This window comes from Amblyomma americanum, chromosome 1, assembly GCF_052857255.1.
Source record: "Amblyomma americanum isolate KBUSLIRL-KWMA chromosome 1, ASM5285725v1, whole genome shotgun sequence".
NCBI lineage: Eukaryota > Metazoa > Arthropoda > Arachnida > Ixodida > Ixodidae > Amblyomma > Amblyomma americanum.
The window spans coordinates 157,032,381-157,045,834 of NC_135497.1; the positions used below are offsets into that span (position 1 = coordinate 157,032,381).

Below are 13,454 nucleotides of genomic sequence, written 5' to 3' on the forward strand. Positions count from 1 at the left end.
ATTCGGCCGCGGTTTGAACGACGGCCGCCTAACCGCGGTCGCCTTTGAAGGTAGCTCCTCGGTTGAGCAGTCTTCCGTCGTCCCTTTCGCCCCTTCGGTGTCATCCCAAGGGCGATTGGCAGTCTGGGTGCTCACGACATCCTCGCCTACTTCCATGTTGTGGTGCTGTTGGCTCTAGGTGATCACCGGCACATTATTGGTATCGCTTACAGTCTCCTTTGAGCTGGCAGAATTTGAGGCTGTGCCCTCGGCGCCTCGACTAGCTTCTCCTTCAACTCCGTGGTAGGCTCGAGAGGCGGAGCTGGCGATACCACTTTCGAGGCCTTGTTCCCTGCAGTCATCGCGACTTCTTCGGCATCCGCTTCATCCATGAACAGCTCGGATGTATCCTCACCGCTCACCACTCCTACGGCATTGGCGTACGAACGTACGCGCTGCTCCTCGATGTGCCCACAGCGGCGACAGGTGTTGCACCGTGGCATACGGCAGTCACGGCGCATGTGGCCCTGACTGCGACAACGAAAGCACAGTGGTTGTGTGCCTGCCACGATGACGAGTGCCAGCTCACCCGCGATGCTCATTTGATGCGGAAGGTCCTCCAGCTTGGTTCCAGCCTTCAGAATCAACGTGACCAAGCGTGTCGTTGATCCCTTGTCGGCAATTCCTTGCACTCGCCATCGCGCCTTGCTCACTTCGGTGACCTTGCCATACGGAGCGAAAGCCATCCGCACAGTTTCGTCTGGGACCGTCTGAAGGAGCCAGTGCACCTTTGTGCGTATTCCTTGGATGGCTGGATCAATAATAACGCAGCGGCCTTGCTTCACCTTCACTTCGCCGAGGCTCACCATTTTTTTAGTCGCTTCCGCATCCTTGAAGGTCACCGCCCATACGTGACTCATTCGATACGCCCCTAGCGCCAGAACGTCAGCGAGCATCGACTGACGCGCAAGCATATCTCGGAAATCTTCGACTCGGTAAGGGCGAGCCTGGGCATCAGTGTGCAGAAAAACAGTATTTAAAGCTAAACGACCGGTTGGCAAAGTAGGCAAAATCACCTGATATTCTTCCGTAGCAGGCACCTGGTTTCCGCGGCCGGACATGGCAGCATCAGCCGCTCCAACGGAGCCCATGATCGCACGTCCGTCATGGTCGGTGGCCGGAAGTCGAATCCTCTGCCACTAGACCACGCCTTTTTTATTATTAATGGTCTTCGACAGTGTGCACTAATACAGGGCGATACACAGAAACAGCAATCACAAATAGGAAAAAAATGCAGTAGCAGTTAGCTTTGGGTGACGTTGTAACTTTAAAATTCCTTCAGCGCTGTGAAGGCTTCTACTCTCGGCAGCCACCGTGGTACACACTCAAGGGATTTCTGCACTTCAACAAATTTGGATATACTCTCGCGAAAATACATCCGTGCGGGCCTCGCATCGGGATCACAATGGAAACCGGCCATGTGGGAGCGCCATAGAGAGTGGAGTCCGGTCAGAATTGTGACGTCGAATGGAATCCAGTTTGCATTATTTATTGCTAGGTATCTAATGCCGTGTGGGTCCAGTAGGAAATCTTTTTTGACCGTTCTTTGCGAACATTCCAAAAGTACACCCCTTCCCAGCAATGTAGAAAAACATGATCTGTAGTTTCGGGCTGCTTGCATATCATACAGTCAGCTCCCCACGTAAGAGAAAGCCCCGTTGCTCTTAGAATTTCTTTAATGGTAGTGCTTCAGTATGTAGCTTGAAGAAAAAAGATTTCATGTCAGGCGTCACCTGCATTCTCTTTACCCTTTTTAAAACATTCTGACCGGGTTCTCCACTATGCAAGGCTCGGTACAATGGTTCCGGAAAAATGCTGTCACACGAGATCTTTGCCCAGTGTTGCTCTTTCCACTGAAGAGAGATAATCATTCGAAAAACGCACAGATAAAAATCGTACACTAGTCACCACCTCCTTCAAAAAGCCTGAAATGGATCCAGGCATCAAATTTGTGCCAACAACAAAACTAGGCAGCGCGCTTCTTAATCTAACTTGGCACACCGTTCGTAAAAAGGACCGCTTGTGTCACGAAAAAACAAATGAGCTATCGCACAAAGAGATGCGACAGGCTGAGACTGCCATCCTTCACCCTTCTGAACAAATTCTTTTGCCTACATTTTCCTCATTGCGATGCCCATATAAAGGTGGCGGACGCTCTGTGTAGCCTTTGCACATTCAGCCACAAGCAGTGCAGTACCTGCATCAAATACCATTACATACTCACAAAAAAAAAAGAATACACACTGTGGCCCTGCCGAAGAACGAAAGGTGAACCCCTTCCACCTGTCTACTTTTACTCGCGTTTCGTTCAGCTGGCTTAACAAGAGGTCGTCATTGTTTTTGTAGCATTCCAGAGGCACACCCAAGTACTTCGCTCTGGTGTTCACCCACGTCAAGCCAGCAAATGTGTCCGGGGTTGTCGGCCATTCTCCATGCCAGAATCCCAGGCATTTACCACAGTTAATTAAACTGCCCGTGAGATCATGGTATCACTTCACTACTTCATCCAGCCACTAGACCACGCCGGAACGAGGCGAAGCGGGTGCAGAAGAAACGTCCAAGGCCGTTTAAGTGGAGAAAAGAAAAAAGAAAGGTAAGCTCAGGTCTCACCGAGATTTGAACTCGGATCGCTGGATTCAGAGTCCAAAGTGCTAACCATTACACCATGAGCCCACACCTACCGACGCCGAGAATCGAACCCGGGCCTCCTGGGTGAGAAAGAGGTAGCCAAGCCACCAGACCACACCGGAACGAGGCGAAGCGGTGCAAGCGGGTGCACAAGAAACGTCCAAGGCAGTTTAAGTTGGGAAAAAGAAAACAAGAAAAAGCGAAGGTCTCACCGAGATTTGAAATCGGATCGCTGGAATCAGAGTCCAGAGTGCTAACCATTACACCATGAGACCGCACTTTCCGACGCCGGAAATCGAACCCGGGCGTCTTGGGTGAGAGCCAAGTATCCTAGCCACTAGACCACGCCGGAACGAGGAAAAGCGGTGCAAGCGGGTGCTCAAGAAACGCCGAAGGCAGTTTAAGTGGTGAAAAAAAAAGGGGCAGGTCTCATTGAGATTTGAACTGGGATCGCTGGATTCAGAGTCCAGAGTGCTAGCCATTACACCATGAGATCTTTTTTTTTTGCTTTATTGCCGGTATTTTGGCCCAAATGAAAAAAACACATTCATACATAAGCGCTACAACACAACCAACATCTTTGTTAAAAAAAACGGCCGCCCAAGTTGTGCGGGCACGCTCATGCCAAACATCCTTCATCGCCAATAAAAATTCAACACGTGACAGCCACTCTGGAAAATATTACAGCATCTTTTTCTCCTGAACAAAATTCCTTATGCTTTCTTTAAATTATTCACGTGCCGGACTTGCATCGAGGTTGGCGTGCCTTACTGCCATTCTGCATTTCCAAATGCTGTGTAGGGCAATTAGCATGATCGAATCAAATGGGGTACCTTCATCACTTTAAATTGGCAAGTAGCGAATTCCATACCCATCGAGAAGAAATTCTTTTTTAATTTGCGCTTTAGCACATCCCAAAGCAACACAGCATCCCAGCATTGAAGGAGCACATGCTCAATTATCTCCTCCTTTCTGCATATTATACAATTAGTTCCCCAGGGAACGAAAAAACCTCTTTCAGCCATCCACGGTTTGACAGTCATAGTTCCAGTGTGTAGTTTAAAAAAGAAAGTCTTAACACCAGGTGGGACTAGCATTGCCTTAACACGCTTTAGTACCCTGTTACCTATACCTTCCCTGTAAAGGGACCGATATAAAAGCACGGGGAGAACCATACTACAAATGTCCTTATGCAGTTCGCTCAGGTATTCGAGTGAAGACCGCGCCGTCAAAAACCTACATCAAACCACAACATAACGTAGAAAACCATACACTCCACCGGGCATACTGCCAGCAGAGAAAACCATATTAGGCAAGTGCTTCCCCAGGCGAAGTTGACAGACAGTCTGTAGGAACGGGTGCTTAACGTCCCGAAGAAATAAAAAACGATTGACAACCTGTCTCAATAACAAATTTGACAAACTGAGTACTCCATTTCCAACTTGTAGAAATAAATTGGTGCGGCTTGATCTTTCCTAAGAAGATTCCCACACGAACATTGCAAACATTCGATTTTTTTGGATATGAACCCTGGAGTAATGCAAGACTTGGAGGACATACCAAAGTTTGCTCACTAAAAATATATTGCAAATTGTGGCTCTCGAGATCATTGACCAATTCCACCCATTCCATTTATTTACTCTTTCCCTCAGTTTATCCACTTCACTCCTCCAGTAGGCTTCGCTGTCTCTCTAACACTCAAGGGGAACTCCCAAGTATTTAACAGGAGTCGTAGTAGAACTCATGTTGGCAAAAGTGTCTGGGGCCTCCGGCCAATCCCCATGCTAGAATCCTAGGCACTTACTCCAGTTTACCGCGCTGCCACTGGCCGCACAAAAACATTTAACACATTGAACAGTCTCTGTTACACTGCCGTAACCATTACAAAACATGGCTATATCATCCGCATAAGCCAACAGTCGGACTTCTAACTGATGCAGTTTAAAACCGGGTATAACATCGCTCTGTATGACGGTCGAACAAAATGACTCTATATACAAACAAAACAACAGTGGCGAAAGGCGGCAACCCTGGCGCACCGAGCGCTTGACTGTAATGCGTGAACCCACCACCTTGTTGACAATTAGACATGTCGAGAAATCCTGGTACGCTATGGCGACCCCGTATCGAATAATTCTACCCACATTCACATGATCTAGAATGCAAAGAAGAATTTCATGAGGCACCCTATCGAAAGCTTTCTCCAGATCAATTTGGTTCATTGCCACTTGTGTGCCCATTGCGTCGCATAATTCGAGGATGCTACGCGCTACATGTATATTTGAGAAGATAGATCGGCCTTTAATACCGCACGTTTGATGCGGCCCCACCAGGTCGGTAATGACTGTCTGCAATCGCTTAGTCAAAATTTTCATCAATATCTTAGTCTCCATTTGTGAGGCAATTTGGACGGTAAGAAGTCACTCGGCGCAATATAACGGTGTCTTCTGATTTCGGTATAGGAACAGTGTGGGAGGATGTGAAGGACGGCGGCAGTACATTGAGATCCAATGCCCCATTATAGAGAGCAGCTAAGACTGGTGAAACTATTCCTTTTAGACGTTTTTAAAAAGCTGAGGTCAGGCGATCCGGGCCCGGAGACTGCCCCGGCTGCATGCTTTTGAATAGTGGTTTTCATTTCCTCTACTCAAAAAGCTTCCTCCAATATTTCCTTCGTACTGTCGTCTAGGCTTGTCATCAACAAAAGGAAGTGCTACTTGAGACGATCAATGTCAACTGAGTAGTCGGCAAATAACCCACTGTAGTGCTCGAACAAAGCGCGCTCAATATCTTCTGCTGTGTGACTAACTTTTCCACCAACTTCAATTTCCGCTATCTGATTGCGCCGCGCGTGCCACTTTTCCGAGCCCAACGCTATTTTTGACGGAACTTCCCCGCTATCATATTTTCAGCTCTCGCCCACGGTATCTTTCGATGTCGAACTCGTCTATTTTATGCTTTAGTGCGCGAATGTCGTCCATGAACATGCCAGGTCTACTACACTTCACTGATCAATTTTTCCAAGTTTCTGCGCATCGTTTTTTCCTCTGCCCTTTCTTGTCTGCATATAACACTCGCCCGCTCTAATGCTTTGATTTTAACTGTCTGCTAGCAGTTCCATTTTTCTCTGCACGCCGTGTTACCCGTATGATTCATTGCTTCAACTTGCGCTGTCACGTCCGCTATAAAAATTTCATCATCCAGTAATTTTGAATTAAATTTTCATACCTGCCACTCGAAGCTTATTTTCCTTTCTTTCGTGCTTCCTACTAAAACACGGACTAAGCAGTGATCAGTAAATGAAATAGCGCTCACTCGGTACTCCTTGCAAACGGGTATCAAATCAAGGCTTACGTATGCTCTATCCAAACGACCGTGGCTCGAAGCCTGAAGAAGGATGTACTGTGTATTTCTTTCACCACCAAGGCATCCAGCCATATCCGCCAAACTACTGTTCCCTATTATTCCATTTAGGGTAGTGGTGCTTGCAACCTTGTACGGTCGGGCGCTAGTTTTGTCCCGGGCTAAAGAACGCAGTTGAAATCACCAATAAGAATAACCAACCTATAACACTGGGTATACTGTTTTAGCCGTTCTCAAAAACCTGCACTTAGTAAAACACGTTGCGGGGCTAGTTGGTTATGCATATTCTTTCGTTAAAATTTAAGCAGCGCTAACTTTTAGGACGAATACACAGAAGACATGACAGGACGGGCGCTGACTCCAACTATGTTTATTGAACACGTTTTTTCGTAGAACATATAAGACAAAACGAACCGTGAGCGCATGCGCATCTGCGACAGACCACAAAAAGAAAAGGCCAAGATGACAACGATGACAGCTAAGGTAGATTAATGAGGGCGGCACGCATTTCGTCCCATATTTTTATGCAATCTGAATTCGCTGGCATGCAGGGAGACAGAAGTGGTGCTGACACACGTGTCGCCTTTTGCCTTGATGAAAAATGCTTCGGATAATTCCCGAGCTAATCTATCTTTGCTCCTGGTTAGAATTTTGATTTTGTCAAGCCGTGGCTCACAGTTCTCATCGTTTTGGTCCTTGCAAGAAAGGCAATGAGCGGGTAGATTCAGGCATGAGTCTGATGCGTTTCCCAAACTTCGTTCATGTTCCCTGGCACGGTCGTTAACACAACGCCCTGTCTGGCCAACGTACACTTTGCCACAAGAAAGGGGGATCTCATAGACCACACCCGTGGCACACCGGACAAAGGGCTTGGCGTGTTTTGTTCCACAGCCGGATGTTGCAGGGCCACTGCTGCTGACCTTAGGGCACATCTTAGCCAGTTTACAAGGCGCAGAGAACACCATCGGGACGCCGTACTTGTTGCCCACCCTTTTTAGGTTATGGGACACCTTGTGGATGTATGGCATAACCACTGGTTTGGCATTCCCGGGTCTTTCTTTTCTACGTGTCTTTTTCTGCCTTCCCTTGAATTTCTGTAGGAGTGCTTCGGTCACAGCTGTCAACACGTGATCAGGGAACCCTGCTTTTCGCAGTCTTTCTACCTCGCCCCGAAAGCTCTCTTGCATCATGTGAGGGCACGACTTAGCAAGTGCGGATTCTAGAGAAAGGGTCGCAATAGCCCTCTTAACAGTTTTTGACTGGGCCGAATCAAAAGGCAAAAAATCTTTCTTGGCTCTAGGGCGGTAGCACCAGCATACACACTTTTCTCCGAGCATGATGTTCAAGTCCAAAAACTGGAGGCGGTTAAGTAAGGTAACTCGTAGGTAAAAGAGAGCCCTTTTCCATGTTGTACAAATTGTTCTAAAATATTCATCGCAATTTCCTCATACCGGCCTTGGTCACTTTTCTTTCTTCTGTGTATTCGTCCTAAATGTTAGCGCTGCTTAAATTTTAACGAAAAAAAAAAACCTGCGTCTTTCCCCAGCAACAGTCGGCGCATACAAACAGATTAAACGCCACTCCAAAGACGACAACAAGAAAACACACACAATAAACCGCCCTGACGTGCATGACGTAACGGCTTCTATATTGGCTCCCAGACTCTGCCGGACAAACAATGCGCAGCCTGAAGAATTTCCCATGGAATGGCTTATAATAACACAGCATCGCGCAACGAATTGCTGCACCATGCCCCCGGTTTCCATGTCGCCCTCGACTTTCGTCTCCTGCACTGATAGAATGTCAATGTCGCTTAACAGGCGGTACAGTTGACTCTGCTTCCTCCTTGATGCAAGCCCACGGACATTTAAAGTTGCCGCGGGAATTGATTTATCCATAGTCATCATAGCAAGGCGGGGAAAAAAACGGGGGCATGGCGCTTACCTCACAACTGTGGATTGATCCTGAGTGCGTTAGCACAGGGCGGTCTTCACGGCCGCAAACGCGGTGTTTCCGCCGTGTTGCGCGCCGCCGAAGTGATTGGCAGCGGCCGAAAGGAAGGACGCCAGCATTGGCGACGGCGTCCTGAATATCTTCCACCCTGTAGGGCCTCGCTCGCACGTCACCGTGTTAAGAACAACCCGTCCGGTTGGCAGAGTAGACAAAACAATCTCGTACTCGTTATCTGCGTCGGCAGCAAACCTGTTTCCGCGGCCAGCAGCGGCCGCTATCGCCACTCCACCAGAGCTCAAGATTCTGTGTCCGCACCGAATGGTCGCCGGAAGTAGAATGATCGAACCCGGGCCTCCTGAATGAGAGCCAAGTATCCTAGCCACTAGACCACGCCGGAACGAGGAGAAGCGGTGCAAGCGGGTGCACAAGAAACGTCCAAGGAAGTTTAAGAGGGAAAAAGAAAAAAGCGTAGGTTTCACCGAGATTTGAACTCGGATGGCTGGATTTAGAGTGCAGAGTGCTAATCATGGCGCCATGAGACCGCACCTTCTGGCGCCGGGAATCGAACCCGGGCCTCCTGGGAGGAAGCCAGGTATCGTTGCCACTAGACCACACCGAAACGAGGAGAAGCGGTGCAAGCGGGTGCACAAGAAACGTCCAAGGAAGTTTAAGAGGGAAAAAGAAAAAAAGCGCAGGTCTCACCGAGATTTGAACTCGGATCGCTGGACTCAGAGTCCAGAGTGCTAACCATTACACCATGCGACCTCTTTTTTTTCTTTATTGCCGGGCTTCGACAGAGTATACAAACAAATTCACATGATACCCCTTTCAGGAGGGAATCTGACACTCATCCAGCCGCTGCTGCTGGCGTCGTCATGTTAAAAGTCCCTCAGGGACACCAAGGGTTCTACCCTCGAGCGCCATTCAGGAACTTGATCGGCCGTTTTTTGTATTTCAATAAACGAGAGCACACTCTCATGAAAGTAAATTCGGGCACGCCTCGCATCCGGTTCACAGTAGTATCGAGCCATTCGCGAGTGCCAATTAGCGTGGAGGCCCAAAAGCAATATTGTGTCATAATTGGTACGCCCTCTTCGTTTTGTAGAGGGAGATACCGTATTCTATACGTGTCTACAGGCAAGTCTCTCTTGAGCGTTCTTTGCAAGACATCCCAGAAGTAGACGCCTTCCCAGCAGTGCAAGAATACATGATCGATTGTCTCTTGCTTCTTGCAAATCGAACAATCTGAGCCCCAAGGCAGAAACATTATCTTTTTCTCTATAGATGCTTCCACGGCCAGTGTTTCTATGTGTAACTTAAAAAATGATTTAGCGGCCGGTGGTACCAGCATTTTCTTCACCCGCTACAACACATATCCGCCCTGGCCTCCATGCACGGTACAAGGCCCTGTACAAGGGTTAAGGCAGAACAACATCACGTAAATCCAGATAGAATGTTTTCCTTTTTACAGTAGAGAGGTACTGCTGCGAAAAACGAGCACCTAGAAATCTAACACTCATTACCACTTCTCTGCTGTATCCATAAACCCGACCTTGAATGTTACCTGTTCCTACAATCGATTCTGGTGACGCACGGCCCAGCCTTACTAAAGAGGTTGCGCGAAAGAAGGGATCACTCGCGGCACGAAAAAATAAAACCTTCTCATGATATGGCGCAAGAACAGATGGCTCAGGCCTAGGCCTCCATCTTTTCCACTTCTAAACAAATTTGTGCGGCTCCATCGTTCCCAGCTCGAGGCTCATACAAACACTGAAAAAATGCGGTGCAGTTTCTGCACGTTGGTTCGTAAACAGTGCAGTACCTGTATCAAGTAGCACAGCTTGCTGTTGAATAAGTTGCACACTGTAGCCCTCGCAAAAGTCGATAACTGAGCGCCTCTCTACCTAGCTGTCAGCTTTTGGACGTGTGTCTTCCAACTGGCCTTTCCGATACGGTTCTCTGTCTCGATAACACTCTAGTGGGACCTCTAACACTTCATCGAAGTCGTCACCCAAGACACATTCGCTAAGTTAACTGGAGTCGCTGGCCATTCACCATGCCAGTAGCAAACACATTTTGCCCAATTTACTCGACTTCCTGTCGATTTGCTAAATTGCCGAACACAATCGATGGCTTTTTTTTATGCTCTCAACCACGAAAATGGCTACATCGACCGCATAAGCCAGCAACTTATTTTTCTGTCGCTTGTAACCTAAAACCATGAATACCGTCTATCTGTATTATGCTCAAACATAGGGCTTCTATGTGTACACCAAACAAAAGAGGGCATAGGGGGCAGCCCTGGCGCACCGAACGCTTCACGCTTATGTGGGCCCCCAAACTCACTTATTTTTAGTCTAGTTGTGCAGTTGCAATATCCCATGGCCACTCCCTCCCTGATGACTAATCCAACATTCACTGTGATCTAAAATGAAAAAAAAAATTCTCTGTGGTTTAGCTCTGGTTAACCCAAGTCGAATTGCGAAAGCTTCGTTTCCTCGGCACGTCGTCTACGCAGCGTCTCATTCCGACGCTCTCGAGAATTCAAAGCGGTCGCTTCCGCAGTTGAAGAGTCACTAAGGGAGGTGTCACTCCTTCTAGCCGCATCTGCGTTACGACGCTTCTCGAGTCTTGAGGAGCGTTCTTCCAGCGTCTCTTGAGCGCGTTGTCTCTTGCTCGCTTCGTTCTGTCGTTGTTTCGCCTCTTTCGCGCTCTCCATAACGACTACAATATGCACGCCGTTTAGCTAAACGTTGTTCCCGCTCTTCATCTGTTTCTTCCGCACGCCGCCGCTTCTTAGCTGCAGCACATCGTGGCAGCTTCACCTTATACACATCATCCGACATACCGTGGAGGATTCGCTGGGACGACTGCGACGAGCTGAGTTGGGAGCCCCTTTTCCACAGCTGGCATGACGTCACGTAGAGCGAGCGCCTCCCCCACGGCAGCGGCGCGTGGAGGATTCGCTGGGACGGTCGCGACGAGCCGAGTTGAGGAGCCGCTTTTCCACAGCTGGCATGATGATGGATGGATGAGTGGATGGATACGGCTGAACACTTGAAATCGGGCGGTGACTCAGGCTACCTCGCCATGACTTATTAAATTTTACTCTTCTCTTGATTTTAGCCACCAATCAGATAACCTTCGCTTGGTTACTTCTACCCGCTTAAAATCTACTTTACCTTCACTGTCCTTAAACCTCAATGCCTTGGGTAAATGAGCCCCTCTGCTCTCCACTGTAGAGCGAAGCCCTTTACAGAAAAGTAACAAGTGTTCAGCCGTTACCTCCTCCTCTCCGCACGCAACGCACAACATGTCTATCTCAAGTTACCTGACTCTATATGTCTTAGTCCGCAAAACTCCCGTCCTGGCCTCAAACAACAAAGCGCTTCCCCTACAATTATCATAGATATTATCTTTGGCAATTTCCTGCTTAAAAATCCTGTATGTTCCCAGTGCTGTTTTGGCCAGCATCCCTGTTTTCCACAAAGATTTCTCTGTTTTTTTTAACCTTGTTCTTAACTGATAACTGCTGATTTGCCCCCCTACTGCTGTCCAGATATTTGACGTCACGTACAGCGAGCGCCCCTCGCGGCAGCGGCGCGCAGCTGCAGCATGGAAGATTCGCTGGGACGATCGCGACGAGCCGAGTTGAGGCCCCGCTTTTCCACAGCTGGTATGACGACACACATAGGTCACGCTAAAGGTCAATGGTGGATTCTCCGGGACGGCGGCCAAGAGCGGAAACCTCGAGCAGTATTGCTTTCGCAATAAAACAAAAGTTCATGTGCCACGCAATCAAAAGCCTTTTCCAGGTCTTACTGAATAATAGCAACACGACTGTCTGTAATATTGCAACACTCAAGCACACATCTTGCTTTATGAATATTAGACATAATAGAACGGTATTTGATGCCACACGTGTGGTGAGCACCTACTATCACATTCATTACCCTTTGTAACCGCCTTGCTAAGACCTTCATAAATAATTTGTAGTCCACGTTCGTGAATGAAATCGTCCTGCTATGACACCTCCCCATTCAATCTTATCAACCTGATTGCGCTCAGCCCGGTTTTTTTCCAGCGCTATGCTCGTTTTGTTGATTCTTAACCGAAAACCGCCTCTTCAGCTTTCGCAAGCACCAGCGCACCGCGATAATGCTCTTCTTCCATAACTTCTATTTTTTGTTTAATTTTCTTTACGTCATTAATTCACAGATCAGGAGCTTTACTATTTTGCTCGGTTAGTTTCCGCAGCAGTTCTTTTATTCATTTCCTTAATTTTTTACACTTTTTTCATGCAGCAAGCCTTTTCAATTGCTTTCATGTTATTAGCTGCTTACATAGCTCCCATACCTTTTCTCTTGAATTAGACACTACTTTGCAAATTTTTTTCATTTATTTTGTCATAAAAACGTTCGCACTTTAAAAACTTATCATTAAATTTCCACAAGTTCCAATTCAACGCATTGTCTCGTTTTCCTGTGCCTAGCCTAAACTATACCAAACAGTGGTCCGAAAACGACAGAGGTACAACCTTGTAATTGTTACATCTTGGAAGCAGGTCAACCGCCATTTAAATACGGTCTAGACATGCGTGACTTGACCGCTGAAACTGCGTGAATTGCACAGCTCGCTCGCCTTCTAAACAGTCGGCCTCATCTTCAATATTCCATTTATCTACTAACGCGGACAGTATTTCGGTACTTCTGTCTCTGGATATGCTATCGTTTGTTTTGTCGCCCGCAGCGAAGGCACAGTTGAAATCACCTATGACGATCAATTGCATTTCGACAGTACCGTACTGTTTGATGCTTCCATAAAATGCTACCCTCTCCTCGACCTTGTTAGGTGCATAAAGGCAGATTATTCTACACTCCACATCCAAGTAAGCATAATCAAGCACAATAAATCATCCATAGGAACATGTCGCGTAAGCCTGGGCAACCAGGCCCGGTAGCTTTTTACAGAAGAGCAAGCAGTCAGCCGACGCTCCAACTGCATGAGCAACTATCGCGTAATACCTAGAAGTGAAACGCTCCACCAAGCTCCCGGTCTCTTCCTCCCTGTCTACTTTAGTTTCTTATACCGCCAACAGATCAATGTCGTAGTCAGTTATAAGTCGATACACTTGGCTTTGTTTTTTTTTTCCGCCAATCACCTTACATTAAGAGTGGCTTTTTTCAGGCGAAGTAGAGAAGCCAAGTCGACAAATAGGTGAAGAGACCGAGAGCATGGCGCTTACCTGTCACGTCCAGCGTATTGCTAGACGCTTTGTTTAACGCCCGGGCCATCAGGTCGATCTTCGTGGCTTTTCCGCAAAGGTGAACTTGCGGCGACTCGCCTCTCAGCTGATACGTTCGGGCGCGACTTGTAAGCAGGCCTTCTGGCCTGAGTGGCTTTCGCTGGAGGCTCCTGTCCACTGGTTGTAGTCTCGTTGGCCTCTTCGTTGCGAGTCGCTTCATGAGGAC

General features: G+C 47.8%; 4 non-coding genes across 4 annotated transcripts; all 4 read right to left on the minus strand.

Moving 5' to 3' along the window:
• Positions 1-2,640: 2,640 nt before the first annotated feature.
• TRNAQ-CUG (transfer RNA glutamine (anticodon CUG)) lies at positions 2,641-2,712 on the minus strand. The gene has a single exon. It is a non-coding gene; the product is annotated as a tRNA-Gln (tRNA).
• A 158-nt stretch (positions 2,713-2,870) lies between these two features.
• Positions 2,871-2,942, minus strand: TRNAQ-CUG (transfer RNA glutamine (anticodon CUG)). The gene has a single exon. It is a non-coding gene; the product is annotated as a tRNA-Gln (tRNA).
• A 5-nt stretch (positions 2,943-2,947) lies between these two features.
• On the minus strand, positions 2,948-3,019 carry TRNAE-CUC (transfer RNA glutamic acid (anticodon CUC)). Its single transcript has one exon. It is a non-coding gene; the product is annotated as a tRNA-Glu (tRNA).
• A 5,657-nt stretch (positions 3,020-8,676) lies between these two features.
• Positions 8,677-8,748, minus strand: TRNAQ-CUG (transfer RNA glutamine (anticodon CUG)). Its single transcript has one exon. It is a non-coding gene; the product is annotated as a tRNA-Gln (tRNA).
• Positions 8,749-13,454: the final 4,706 nt, after the last annotated feature.